Source organism: Falco cherrug, chromosome 7 (assembly GCF_023634085.1).
Source record: "Falco cherrug isolate bFalChe1 chromosome 7, bFalChe1.pri, whole genome shotgun sequence".
Taxonomy (NCBI): Eukaryota; Metazoa; Chordata; class Aves; order Falconiformes; family Falconidae; genus Falco; species Falco cherrug.
Window position 1 is genome coordinate 57042824 of NC_073703.1, and position 14611 is coordinate 57057434.

General features: G+C 36.0%; 1 protein-coding gene across 3 annotated transcripts in view; it reads left to right on the top strand.

Annotated features, from left to right (window-relative positions):
* The window catches only part of DPH6 (diphthamine biosynthesis 6), a 210215-nt gene that overhangs the window by 175866 nt on the left and 19738 nt on the right, over nt 1–14611 (top strand). The window lies entirely within an intron of this gene.

The following is a 14611-nucleotide window of genomic DNA, read 5'->3' on the forward strand; positions in this document are numbered from 1 at the left end:
CAGAGGTGGCTTTGCAATCCTGCTGTTGCTACCCAAGCTATCCAGTCAAGAGATCTAATATATTAAATGACCATTAACATGCTGAAATTTTAAACTTTTAATGTCAGTTTTCAAGGTTATGCTGTTATTGTATCTACTGCCATTCAGTGTACACATATTTTTGTCAGAACATCTCATACAAAAAGGATTTTTTTGTTTGCTATCGAAGACATGGGGAAATTGTTTTAATAGTAATGTTGCCTCTTGACTGAATTTGCATCGGAAGGTGTTTAATGCCTGTGAAGGCAGCTTAAAATGTATTAGATCCTACTTTAGGGCAGTGGCCTTCTGTCATTTAGGATGGGAAATTTATTTTTATAAGAGCACAGATAGTAGATTGAATTCAATCACTTGGTGCCAAGGCCACGTAGCAGTGTTAGAACTCATTCTTATTCAAAATGGAAAGCGCATGACATCTAAAGGTTATGTATTGCAGTCATGCAGAAAAATCTTGCTAAAACTTTACATGGAAATATTTTTTTAATTGTTTGACGCAAGAGTGATCTGGAACATCCACCTTTTATCCTTGATACAGAACACTAGCAATATATTGGTAAGGTTGTTTTAAAACTACTGTGTACAACTTCATATTTCTTTCAGATTTCTGACACTAATATCCAAGATACATTTATAGGTTACTGTATCCCTCCTATCATGTTTTCACATTATGTTGAAATGCTCCTGAGCTCTTCACCAGATGAATTATTTGTGGGGACTTCTTAATTTTCCTGTTGACATGTAGTGACCTCCAGGGCAGAATGGACCTGTCAGAAAACAGGCGTTTTGTAAGGAAAGTCATAGATTATAAATAAAATTTTCCTAAGTTTGCTAACACGTTGAAAACTGACTTTCCATCCTCACATAATCAGTTTGGAAGATGCTAGACATCTTTTATGGTGATCCATGCAATGGCTTTACTGCTTGATGTTAGTTAATAAGTTATTTCAATAAACATCGAAATTTGCTAAAAGCAATAGGCTATAAGGTGAAAATCTTAAGAAAATAGATGTAAAGAAACTGGTGGAATGAGAATCCAGTCTATTTTGCAATGAGTCAGAATGGGAAATTTTGATAATTGGCTCTACAAGGAGTCTGAACAAATTAATACTCTTCTGGAAAACTGGATCTTCTAGACAGCTGTATGTATACATGGTCTATCCCTATATGTATAAGTGTCTATATACGCATAAAGTACAAATGTCCTCCTACAACATCAAAATTAATTTTTAGAAACTGTTTCGTGCTTTGATGACAGAGGACAACTATAAAAACATCTTATAACAATTGCATCAGGCATGCAATGATTGCCAAATTTGGATCATCTGGTGAGGCATATATGATCTGTCTATCCAGAAACCGTTTATGACAAAGTCAGCTTTTAAGGACACAACACAGATTACAGTTTACAATTACACAGAAAGTTTTTCTCTGAGACTGTTTCAACAATTCTGCAATTCTAAATCAGTAATCATTGAAATAACTTAGACTTCTAGAGATCTCTGCATCATTCATACAGATCCCTCTCTATATTACTATTCATTTATAAGTGAAGAAAAAAAACATGGTGGTGTTCAAACCAGTGAAATTACATCTGACTTAGGAAGTCTACTGATCTTCAAATAATTGTAGGCTGAAAGTGAATTGGGGATAATATCATACCTGCTTCACTTGTTATTACTTGTTCTAGATATTTTAGGATCATTACTTGATACAATACTGCAGTAGATGGACCTTTGGCATGACTAGCTTGTCTTTTGTACTTCATCTTCTTTAGTACCAAAATGCTGGCCATTTGCTCTTTGTCTAGCAGACCTAAGAAAGAGTTCAATGAAAGAAAAGAGTGAATTTTGTGAGGAAGAACTATGTACTGTTGCATTTTTAACCAAAAACAATATTGGTAGCAGGAAGATCAATGAGTAGGTGGATAGCTTGTTCCTGGGAAGTTCCTGGGTTGGTTCAGTTTGTGTGCTGTCCCACTGGATGGGTGATCCACAGGAGGGCTGAATGACTGTCAGCTGGCTGACAGTTGTCAGTCATTCTGTGACATAAGCTCTGCACAAAGTACCAGTTCAATCTTCTCTGATAACTTTTCCTAGCCCTTTTTGAAAGTATTGCTGACTGACAGCAGAAGCTGTACTTCAGTGTTTTTCATGCAGAGAAATCAAGGATTTTTAGCACTGCTAATATCAATAACCTGGAAAACGGGCATTATATCTACCGTCATACTATTAGATTTGACAATAAACCTAAATAAACTATGACTGCAAATTTCCTTTCTCCTTATACTGTTAAGTGACAGTTCACATGTGAAGTTAAGTATTTGAGACTAGAAATTTTCCTGCCCTGGCAATATGTGTAAGAAGCTGGCAAATATTTATTCTCATGGTGTTTTTTTCTCCTCCGGTTTCCTAAAGCTTTTGGATGCATCACCAGATCCTTATTTCCCAGGCCTGGGCTATTCTGCTGAGTCCACTTTCAAGAAATTGCCCTGACAACTGCAGTTCTGGTACTGGAATCTCCCCATTGCTTGGTCTACATGCTCAGAGCAGTAATAGGCTTTTAAATATATATATATGTATATATATATATAATCTTAGCTATAAAGAGGAAAAGCCAGGTGACAGAATTAGCACTGGCTGATAGCCAAAGCCATTAGTTATTCTTACCTCAAAGCCTTCCACTTCTTCTCTGGTTTCCCCTCCAGTTCTTCCTTCTCCAGTCTCTCAAAGTTAATTTCTTTCTGTAAAATCTTGCCTTTTGTCAACTGGGGCACCACTGATAATGCCTGTCAGATTTTGTCAGATGACTATCAGCAGTCATGCTTAGCTTTCCTCATTGGTACTTTTCAAAGAACTAAGCAGCTGCTGAAAATCTAACTGCTAAGGGCTCTAATAAGTATAACAGGTGCAATGGCTTTTGAATTTCTTTTGAAAACCCTTCCAAGGTCAGCCCTGTGGAAATCCTCTGTCCTGCAAGCAGTAGGCCATGGTTATCTTCTTTTCTCTGTCCACATGTATCAGGTATCAAATTCAGCTGTCAGCAGTCTCTCAGCAACACATCTCAACAGTCTCTGAGGTTTTCCGAAATGTTTAGTCATTTGCTTGGAGACAGATAAGACCTTCTTGTTATCTAATGGCATGGAATAATTCTTTACAAAGATGTGAAGCTAAAAAACAAATTGAAATAATGCCCTGATTTAAACCACAAATGCAGGCAGGAACTTAACAGTATGAGAAGATGATGCCGTGGGCATAGGTTGCTTTAATAGCCTAGGTCTTTTGTCAACATGGGTAATGAAAGCCAAAGAAGCTACCTTCCTGAAGCCCAGGGTAGCAGCATGGACACGAGGATTATTTATTGCTCAGAGCGAAAAGCGATAAACACCTTTGTACTCCATTGTCCATTTGTTTCCCCTGCCCTTGCCACTTCTCCATAGTCTAAGCCATCTCGGTTTTGGACTTGGGGAGGAGGCCTGAAAACAGAAGACAGGACAAGGAAACAAGGGCTGTTTGTACTCCACAGGTATGCTTAAGGCAAAAAAGTCTCCAGTGTTTACCGTCTCTGGTGCATACCTGGTCACAGTCGGACTGTGCAGCCAAACTTTGCATCCTAAATACTCAGCTTACCGTTTTCATTGTTAATACTCAATAGCATCTCTTCTCTTGTTTTCTTTATGCAAATGAAGAGATACATACACTTTTTTTTTTTTTTTTTGAGTGCTAAAATTTGGATCTGGAGGTTGTTTTGCTTGCAGTATCGCAGTCTCAAATTCTGTAAAACTGTGACTAGAAACTGGCCTGAAGAACATCACAATAATTATTGCCTTAATTTTAGACACATTACAAATCAGATTTCTCATTAGAATATTTTCAGCATGCATTTGTAAAGGAAGATTTTTTTATCTTTGAAACACCTTTCAAAGTTATACTCTGACTTAGAAGGAAATATACAAAAATCTGTGCTTAGCATCCATAAAAGTACTGTAATTTTGTTCAACTGCTTACCGCCCACAAGTTGGACTTGAGTTTTCATTTGATTTATCTGATGTAATGACGCCATTACAGTAAGAAAAAGTGAAGAGGAAAGCTGTTTTGTTGTTTTTGTCATCTGCACTGTAACTTCTAATCCAAGAAAATAGTTGTAACTAACCATCAAAAGAAAGTATTTTGCCATTGTCACACTTCATGCAATTTGGCATTGCATAATATATGCAGTGGTGCTCCCAATAGTCTATTTCTTCTTAAATTTCTGATAAATTTGTGTTTAAAATAGCATAAAGGTGTTGGGTAGAACTGAGAAATTTCCCATCTTTAGCAAAACAAGCAATGAAAAATCTGTATTTTTGTCCTTCCTATGGTCTTTACTCAGCTTTTACTAGTAATGCATCATATCTGCTGTCTTAAAATCCAATTAATAGCTCTAATTCATTGACACTGAAAGTACATTTATAACATAGTCTCTTTAGGCTGTTCTTTTCTACTTGCACTGTTAAGTCTGGAGTATCAACATTGGATAATTTGAGAACAGGTAAATTTTTTCCATTGTAAAAAATTAGAACATTTTTTTCTCTTTCTACATAATCTCTGAATGGCAAGAGCCTAGCCAGCAGGTACCTCAGCCTGGGTGGGCTGGCACACCTGGGATACTAGGATAGGATAATAACAGAAAGAGATCACCAAACTGGAGAAAGTCTAGAGAAGAACTAAAATAAAAGGTCGGGTGAGTGGCGTATGGAACATATAAGAAAAGACTGAAGGAACTGGCTTTGTTCCACCTTGGGAAGAGAAGGCTGTGAAGGAACCAAATTGTAGTCTACCGTAACATGCATTGCAGGGAAAGAGACAGGATTTTATCAGAGATGCACCAGAAAAGGACAAAGAGCAGCAGTCACAAAATGCAGCAGGAGAGATTCCACGTGGACACAAAGAATTATTCTCCACAAGAATGGTTGCATGCTGGTGCAGGCTACCCAGAGGCTGTGGAACCTTGGAGGTCTTCAAAACCTGGCTGCACAAGGCCCTTAGCAAACTGGTCTAATGTCTGAAATTACCCCTGCTCGAAGCATGAAGGAGGTTGGACTATGTGATTTCCAGAGAACCTTACCAAACAAAATCAGTCTATGTTGCCCAAAATTATTCTATTATTCCATATTATTATTAAATTACAATTAATTAGCCAAAACCAGTGGCATTTAATTGCAGATTCTGAAAAAAACCCAACAGTTTCTTTCTGTCTGTCATTAATACTCCACACTTACAAAAGATGACTACCACTCCTTACTTGAATAATGATTATTGAAACCAACAAGCAAGTTTTTCCTATTGGAGTGTATCTCTGAAAGATAAATGTTTCTTTAGAAGTATCTGGATTCTTTGTGGTTTTTTTTAACTAATTTCTCTGTAGTGTGCACATTTGTCCTGCTTTCTTTCCATCTTTTTATCTTAACAGAACTCATAGAAGTTCAGAATTATAATTATCATTGGGCTGTGATATCTCTGCAGTATTTCCTAGGACAGTGTAAAGCCAATGTGTTTCCAGAGTCTAATTTCTTTGGTAATGATTGAGACGCCTGAGGATAAGGAGTCCTGTTATGAAGTTAAATAGTTTATGTCATCGGTAATGTCGTATCTTCAACTGGAAAACCCACTGTTTTCCTCATTTAAACACATTATTAGATGGTTATACCATTTGATATAGGGGCTAAATATGAATTTAACTGGGTTTTAGTAGGATTTCGAAAATAATTTTTAAATAATAATTTGCAAGCTTTAAAAATTGCAACTTTTAAACCTCTACAGAACTTCAAAACTTTGTTCAAAACTTTTGCTTATCAGGAGATAAAGAGTTTATGAACTTTGAAAATCAAAATTAATTCTCTTCACCTAACAGCAATATTGCTGGAAGATGAAGAAAAAGTTTGTTGAAGATTGCTGTTTCTGATATTTACAAAGTACTGACTTGTCCTTAATCATCCTGCTGGGAATGTATGAGTCACTATATCAAACAATGGGGTGAAATTAGATGTAAGAAAAATAACAGTATCTCACCTGTTTTACTCTCAACTATACTATATGTGTATCCTGATGCTGTGAATGTAGATCCATTTGAGATGTACAAGCAGCTTCCCATTTGTGGCACAGAAGGATTAAGTGACTTGGTAACTTCACCAAAGATGGCAATGTTATAGGGCTTTATTTTCCTGAAGTTCTTAGCTGAAGTTACGGATGCTCAGCAGCTCTCAAAATGAGGTGCTGTTTAGAGGCAGCATAATGGTAAGAACGGGTAAGTAGAGCCCTGAAGCAGAGTAGTTCATTGAAGTGCATGCCTTGTTCCAGAAAGGAGTCTCAGATGAAATCTGTTTTGAGATTGCTCTTCTACTGGGCATAACTTCATCATTTTAGAATTGTCAAGGGATCTTGTCATTTCCAGACTTTTATGAAAAGCATGAGTAATTGAAGCCAGCCTAAGGCATTTGCTATAGATTCATACCTGAAGATAAATATATTGTAATTTAGCTGATTACTCTATTTTTTCTTTGCATTAACTACATAGAATGTACTTTGAATTCTTTTATTTTGTATCATGTAGCATAACTTACCTGCTGTGATTTAATCAAGGATTTGGGTCACTCAAACTATAATAGCAACAGAAATAATCAGGATTTCTATCTTTAGATTAGCCTTTTTTAATTTTACTTTTCTTCTAAATTATTTTTTCTTGTGATTGTTTTTAGCTCTGTTGTATGCAAAGAACTTAAACTTTTGATCCTTTAAAAATTTGGAAACAGAAACCTCAGCTGTTAAACAGTGCCTTCATTAAAAGTATTGCTTGTCATTTTGTGCTTAACTTGTTTGAAAATATGCAGGAGTTCTGCAAACTTTTTAAGCATATCAAAATTTCATTTTGATAGGAAACATGCTGTATAATACTTCCCAGCTACAGGAATTAATGCAACAATGCTTATTCTGCAGCAAGTCTACCATATGATGACACTTAAAAAAATGTCTTTGGCAAGTATTAATTGGAAGGAACATTTTGGTGTTTGGTGTTAGGCAGGAGTTAATCTACGCACATTGCTTACAATGCTCTTTTATATTTTTTTCCATGCTTTTTTGTGTTTGACTCTTCATGAATATACTGCAGACAGGCTGAAAAGCATTTCAGAAGTTCTCATCACTTAAAGCACACTCATTCAAAGTCAATAATTACATTAAAAGACTTTATCAGTTCCAAGGTGCATTGATGTCATACTAAAGTAGATCTGCTGTAAGAGATGGTATATTTTTAGCTCTGAGCTGGCTCAGAACCCTGAATTAATTATCTTAATCATTGTAGCACACATTTCAGAAAAATCCAGTCTGTGCCTCCCACTATGTCCTTTAGGATAAAAAAGCAAAAAATACACTTACTGCAAGACAGTAAGACTTAAATATGCTTGTCCAAACATAGGAAAATTTAATTTTCTGGTACACAAATGAAAGCTGTCCAGAGACTGATGGAAAAGCATCACACGCTGGCCTGGAGGAGCTATGGAATTAGAGACAAGACCTTGGCCCATTTGAACCAGAACGATTCTAGCAAGACTGCAGTCTCTAGTTCATCCAAAGGATGGTCCCTGCTCTGATAGGTAATGTGTTGAGACACATAAAACAAGCCCAAGTTTCAGAAAATACTAAGAATCTGAGCTCTGAAAACCAAGTCAAGCTGTACATCAAGCATCATTAGCTACTGTGGTTTTGCCTTTTAGGTCAATTGAAATCCAAATCTATTGAAATTACCAAAAATTATGTTATTGAATCACTGGGAAAGAACTTCAGCACAGTTGACCCAGTCCAAAGGCATCATTTGTTTCTTCATTTTCAATAGGGAGATAAAAATGCAAGGCTTCGTCTTAAAGTACTCTCCACTTGCTTGTTCTTTTCTGCTCTTCCATTTTAGTCTCCTGTCCTGGTTTTTGCCCTTTCTTTTTTCTTCCATTCATCCCTTGTTTTGGACCACATAAGTCATGTTTCAGGCCGAGTCATGGAAAACATACAAGAATAAAACTTGAAGGCAGGCAGAGTGAGCCAACTGCAACAAAACAAGATGTAAAAATCAAGAGGGAGCAATCTAAAGTGTCATGATCCAGAAAAAGAGGTGACTGACATAAGCCAGAGTATAGCAAGCAGGATTATAAAGCCAAAGCTTCTGTTTTAAAAATGTGTTGTTCTGTGCTGAAGATACGATTGGTAGCAAGAAGCAGTAAGCAAAAACATGTGTGCAGAAACTCACAGCTTGGATTCTACTGGGTGTTATTTATTAAATTAGGAGCCACTAATATGTTTCTTCATCCCTGCTTCAGAAGAAAAATAGTGGCACAGAAAGAAAAGAAACTTGGTAGATGACACACAGTCCTTACACTAACCTAAATGCAACACATCCATCCTGTTCATTGTTGTCAATATTTAAAAAAGAACAGGTTTTGTAGTAACAGGAGGAATAGAGGTATCTGAAGACTAAACATTCCTTTTTAGGCTCCTGTTGCTGTGAAGTACTGATGTGTCTCCTGTGAAATGCTGAGTGCTATTCATTCCCATCGGAATCTTCATGGAGACGTCTAGGCTCCCTTTAAAGTAGAGGTAGAGTCAGCAGCCAGAGCAATGCAGCTTTGATGCAGGAGAGAAGGTCATGATTCCTAAGCAAACTGGAATTTTATTCTGAAGCAGAATGCAAGTCAGCGATTATGATAGGCTACACCTTGCATGGTAAAGTCCAAAGTTTGGGTTTAATTTGTGGAGGGGTTACAAAAACGATGTCCCCTCTCATCATACACCACAAAGCTGTTAATTTGTAACAAGGGGCTGTTTTTCAATTAAAGAGAAGGTCTCAGTGCCATTTGAAATGCCCACTGTTGTTGATGGAGTAGGCTTAGGTTCTCCTCCCCTCTGTCACTGACCTTGTGCAGGTTGCCCATGGTTTCAATCGTGTTTCTTCAAGATCACCAGATTCCCTAGAAGACTTACAGCCTCCTAAGAATGTTCTGCCTGGGCACCAAAACCTTTTAATGAGTTTCAATTATCTTTGATTTATTAATGTTCTTCAGATGGTGTTCCGTCTTTCCTTTCCTTCTAAAAGCAGTCCTACACAGGACTTGGGGTGTGTGTATTCAGGGCTTTGCCCTGCAGAGAATAGCCTTCTTTTATGTTGATTCCATGATATTGTAATGTACATTTTTTAACCTGGCAAAATCGGAGAGAGAAAGAGCAAAGCAATGCAATACTTTTTTCTGGGTTCTTGGTGATGCATCACCTTTTAGTTTGAAAATAGCATGTGAAACAGCCTCTCTACATTCAATTCATGGTACACAGATTTGACCTATAGTAGTGACAACTTAGCCTTTCATCCTTAATAGAAAGTCAGCTGAGAAATAATATTGTTATTTATACAGTTCCTATAGTAAACCTCATGTTAGCAATTAAGAACAGCAAGATGGTATGATTATAAATATTTATATTTTAGTTACCGCAGCTCAGTCACAGATAATGTGGTTTGTAAATCCTGGTCATGTCTCTAGGACACAAAATAGCCAGGAATTATTATTGCATACTTTTCAGAAAGCCTTTCAGAATAAAAAATGAAATTGAACACTTAAGAAAGTATGTGGGAGCTATAGGAAATACCATGTTATCCTTTATTAGATTATACTGGCATCAGCAGGGGAAAAGCTTTAATAGAAAGGGCAAAATACAACAGTAACATATACAGCATTGTAAATTATGTGTTGCATGCATCATGCAAATTGACCAATATGAAATAATATTTAAGATATGTAAATTAATGTATTTAGGAAAATTGCTGTAGCAAATGTGGCCCCTGTTCAATGCATGTGCGCATACCTAATCCACCTATATAAATATGTATCTACTTTTCGGAACCAAAGCTTATGTTTACAATTGTCCTGCTAAAAGTGGTCCCATATAAAGACTGTAAAGGAAACAACAAAAATCCTACAACAGTTTTTTAACAGGCCTGAAGAACTAAGTGTCCAGTAGCCAGAGGACTGTGATCAATACCTTAAATCAGAAATGAAGACTAGAAATTTGAATGAAACGTAAAAATTTTGCATTGTCCACACAAGCACAATTTATATGTGAAACTTACCCTTGGAAACATACACTGTGTAATTAACCTATTTTGAGCAACTAATTCTTATCTAAAAAGGTCAGCTTCCATGCCACTGTAATGTTGCCCACACAAATATTTTCCTTTCCTTGTTTAGAAGCCTAATACATTTTTTCTGTGCTTTTTATGTCTATACATTTTTTTTAGAAATATTAATATCTTCTTTTTTCATTATTTGATCAAATGGTAGAAATTTCACTTTTGTAACATAAATAAAGGTATTTCAAAGTTTTCCATGCTCCTCAGCCAAATTAAGTGAATGCTGACAGTGAGTTACCTGGCAGGATGCAGGTATAACATATGCCAGTAGGAGTAAATGCTCAGGAGAAATGTGATTTACGCTGTATCATGTCCTTCCTTTTAAAAACCTGAAATAACCTGCAGTGAGTTCTTCACTTTCAATAATCCAGTTTTTCTAATACAAAGCTTCTCATCTACTTTTAAGTTCATTATGACACTCCAGTAAAATAACATTTACAAACTTAAAATGTACAGCTTTCAGATGTGGTTATTACAAAAGCTGAAATATTATTTAAAGCACTTCACTTGTTATTACCTATAGAACTTTCATTTTTAATAGGTCTACTGGAAAATATATGTAAAACCAGGTATTTTAAAAGATGCCAAAATCATTATATAATACTATATTTCCTCTCGTTATCATTTTTTGAGTCAGTTTGATTTATCCCAGCTTGGAACATTAGACTAAACGTCAAGGGGTAGGAACATTCTTACAGTTAAAGAAAGTATACATACATATTCATATACATATATATGTGCACATGAATTTACTGTGGCTCCTAACTCTCTGCCAAGAAAATTTTCCTCTTGTCAGTCAATTGATCGTAATATAATCTCAGAATAGAAACGACATTTTGAAATACAGAGTTCTTTTCCTTTACGCTGTTCTAACTATGGCTTATATGTAGGTAAACACAAGCCCTTTGTGCTTATATTTAGGTTAAGCGTTAAGCTCTTCTTTATACCTTTGTGTTGCTGAACTGCTTAACATTTTCTGGGGTTTTCATGTGTTCATTATTTGGCTAAGCAGGCTGTTGACTCTGAAGTTTTAAGAAATTTCAGGTATTTTCTTCTAAGCAGAGACTCAGGCTCAGTGATTTTAGAGACCATTTTAAGTTTCTAGTATTATGAAGTCTATCCCAAAGATGTTATGCTTCAGTTTTCTTGCAAAATGTTGTTTGCAATCTGATTGCAGCTCTGCAAAAACATCTTGGCTTCTTCTTTGTTTGCAGTGTCTAGCATTTGAAGTGTTCTGTCTATTCATAAAATAGGAACGGCACTGGCAATAGCTGTTAAGGGTTCTCTAAACTCATTTGCCAATATACCAGAAGTCTATTCTGGAGAGACGGTTTGAAGTAATAAAAACAAATTTTGGCCCTATATTGTTGATCCTGGACTTTACAGGCTATTTCTCATCTATTATTCTACCATCATTTGCCTCACAGGAAACTAATGGGGGATGCATAGTTCTTCCTGCAAAGGATAGATTATATAAGAATTAAATGACTGTGCTTGATTTTAATATAATTGCAAGTTAAATTGCAAGAGTGGGAATTGGGAACAAGCATATTTTGCATCTGAAACAATCAGATTCAACATTAGAGCTCTTGATACAGCTCTCATGGAACAACCCTTTCCGCAAATTGTTCACCTTCAGCAAAAAACCAGACTTGAAGGCACAATCATTAGCCAATATTTTGTAAAACAGCTGCTGGTGTTCCTGCAGCAATTTTTGTTAGTGTTACTAGTAGTGTTAAATTTGCAAAGTGACAATTCCATGTGAGCTCATTTGATAAACACTGTTTGACCAGATACGAATCTTTACATCCTCCTAAAGGCTAAACATTTCTGCATGTTTGGAATTAATTGCATTAACTTCATTAATCTGTTTCATGGTCTTAAAGCTCCTGCGGGTGTTTTGATCTGGTGTTTAAGGTAACTTTCTTGATCAACCTCCAAGCTTCATCCTGTAGTTGTGAACTGGAGCTGACTCGTTCAGTAGGCTGACTTAAAGCTGTTTGACTGTGATTGCTGTTGCTTGCCTTCTTTATGGATCACGGATTTTATGTTAGACAAAACTCATAAAAAGTCAAGTAATGAACGGGAAAGAAATAGAATTTATCTAAAATTTGCTAAAACCTTTTATTGTCCCTAAAAGCATAATCATGACCTTCTGCTGCAGTGGATAGAAGTTGTAGCCACAGGGAACCTTTCACACTGATTTCATTGCAAGATTGAAGCTAAAATGAAAGGCCAGATAGTTTACAGCCATTCTGCAGGCTGCGGACCAAAAAAATTGTAGCTACTGGAGCAAGTTTAAACTGTTAGCGATTAAAGAAAGACTGACATCTTGCTCAGTGTTATGTCCATGCAGAGTGTGTTGAAAATTCATGAAATGCAGCATGAGTGACATTTCCAGGGTAATACACAACTTCCTGTAGCAAAGAATTACCTGGAAGCAGAGATTTCAGTATTCTGACTTTTGCTTAATAAGCACGTTAATTGTATTATGGACTTCCACTTTCACTGCCCAACTGTTTCCTTAATCGTCATGTGTTTACATATGAATGTTTTTAATAGATGCCACTACTACCACCTTAAAAGCTATTTTTTCTATTGTTTTCCCATTTACAAAATTGGCTATTGAAATGTGTAAGTGTGTTTTGGATTTAGAACATGCATGTTTGCTATTAAAAATTACTGTTGGCTTGATAGGTTTACTGATAGGTTAGCATGAGTTAACTTTGGCCAGCAAATAGTAAACTTACTAATAATTTCTGAATTAGTAATTGAAAGTTTAGATTAAGAACGTGGTTTACTCCTGACACTTAAGTTTGTGTTGGTGGCTCTGGCTATTCACTGTCTCTAATCTGATTTTATTTATTGCATTATTTTATGATTAAACTGCACTTTTTCTTCCTTCCAATAGTCTGTGGAAGTGGGAAATGAGAACGCCTTGAGACATAGAAGACAGGGAAGCAACTTGGTGGCAAAATTAAATAATTTGTAATCAACGGGAAGGAATTGGTCTCAGAATCTTTGACAAAGCCTGAGAAAGTACTTTTATTTTCCTTCATGTTTGTAAGGAAACATACAAACTGCTGTAAGCGGTGAAGTCCATAGAGTGAACTGTCATGCAGTCATAAAATAATCTCTTACACAGTATATTGATACTAATTTACACAAAGTTGCTCAGGAAGGCAAATGCTCCCTTGAACAAATTATTTCATGACAACAATATTCCTGCCTTCTCCTTTTCATCTACTCATCACCTTCAGATAATTCTGGCTATTACCTAATTCAATTAAAGCAGTTCCAAAAAGAATATGGCTTATTATTCCTCACAGGAGAGTCTACTCTGTTTGAAAAGTAATGGTGACCAGGATTTAAGACAAGGAATGCTTATGAGAGATGAGAAATTCCATTAAACATTGCATAAAACTGAAGAGAGGTCAGAATAGGACAAATCCGATGTATAATGGCCATTTTTAAGTAGTGGTAGTTTCTGAGAAGCTGCCTTCTTTATTGAAACTTAAGAAATTAAAAGTATTAATGAACTGTGCCTTCACCAAATCACAGTATCCTTTCCAAAATATCACCTCTAAAATTATACTGCCGTAATGTTAGGACAGTCAACAGAAACGCAACTGATACAGAAAAATAACACATCAACTTGTCCTGCAAAAATTAAATTATTATTGTTTTTAAGTGTGGTGCCATGGACCAGACAGGACATGTATTTAATTTTCTTTTGACAGCTTGGAATCAGTAGTTTAGTTTGTTTTCTAACAAGTGTTTGCTGTAGAAAATATTTCATTCTACTGAGTAGACACACTGTTGAGCAATACTAAGCAATGTTGGCTTACACAGTATGTGTAAAGCTGTGCTCCAAGTGTTAGATACTGACCTGTCGTGTGGTAACTAGAACTTCAATATCATGTAAGTATATGAATCTGTATATAAAACAAAATATATAGTCTACCCTTACTATGAGACAATTAAGTGTTGCTTATTAAAATGGTTTTAGTGGCTGTGACAAAGACCAAAGACTAAAAATTCAGTATTTTTTGTAATGCTATGGCTTTAGGGAGACTTTTCAAACATTGCATATCTAAGACTAATTTTGAAAGTAAAACAATAGCAATGTATGCACATGACCTGTAGTCAAACCCATGAAATAGTACTGGTAAAGTGGAATTCTGTAGGCTGTGCGCTAAGAATTCATAACAGTAGTGTAACCAGTGGAGCATTATCAAAAGTCAGTGATGTGATTGTATTGCATATGCTTAAGTCTTATTTCTTATTGTCAGAACTAGTATTAAAGTCATACTTCCATTATCCTTCCTAATACAAATGTGTCAAACATGGGATAGCATAGGCATGTGCCAAA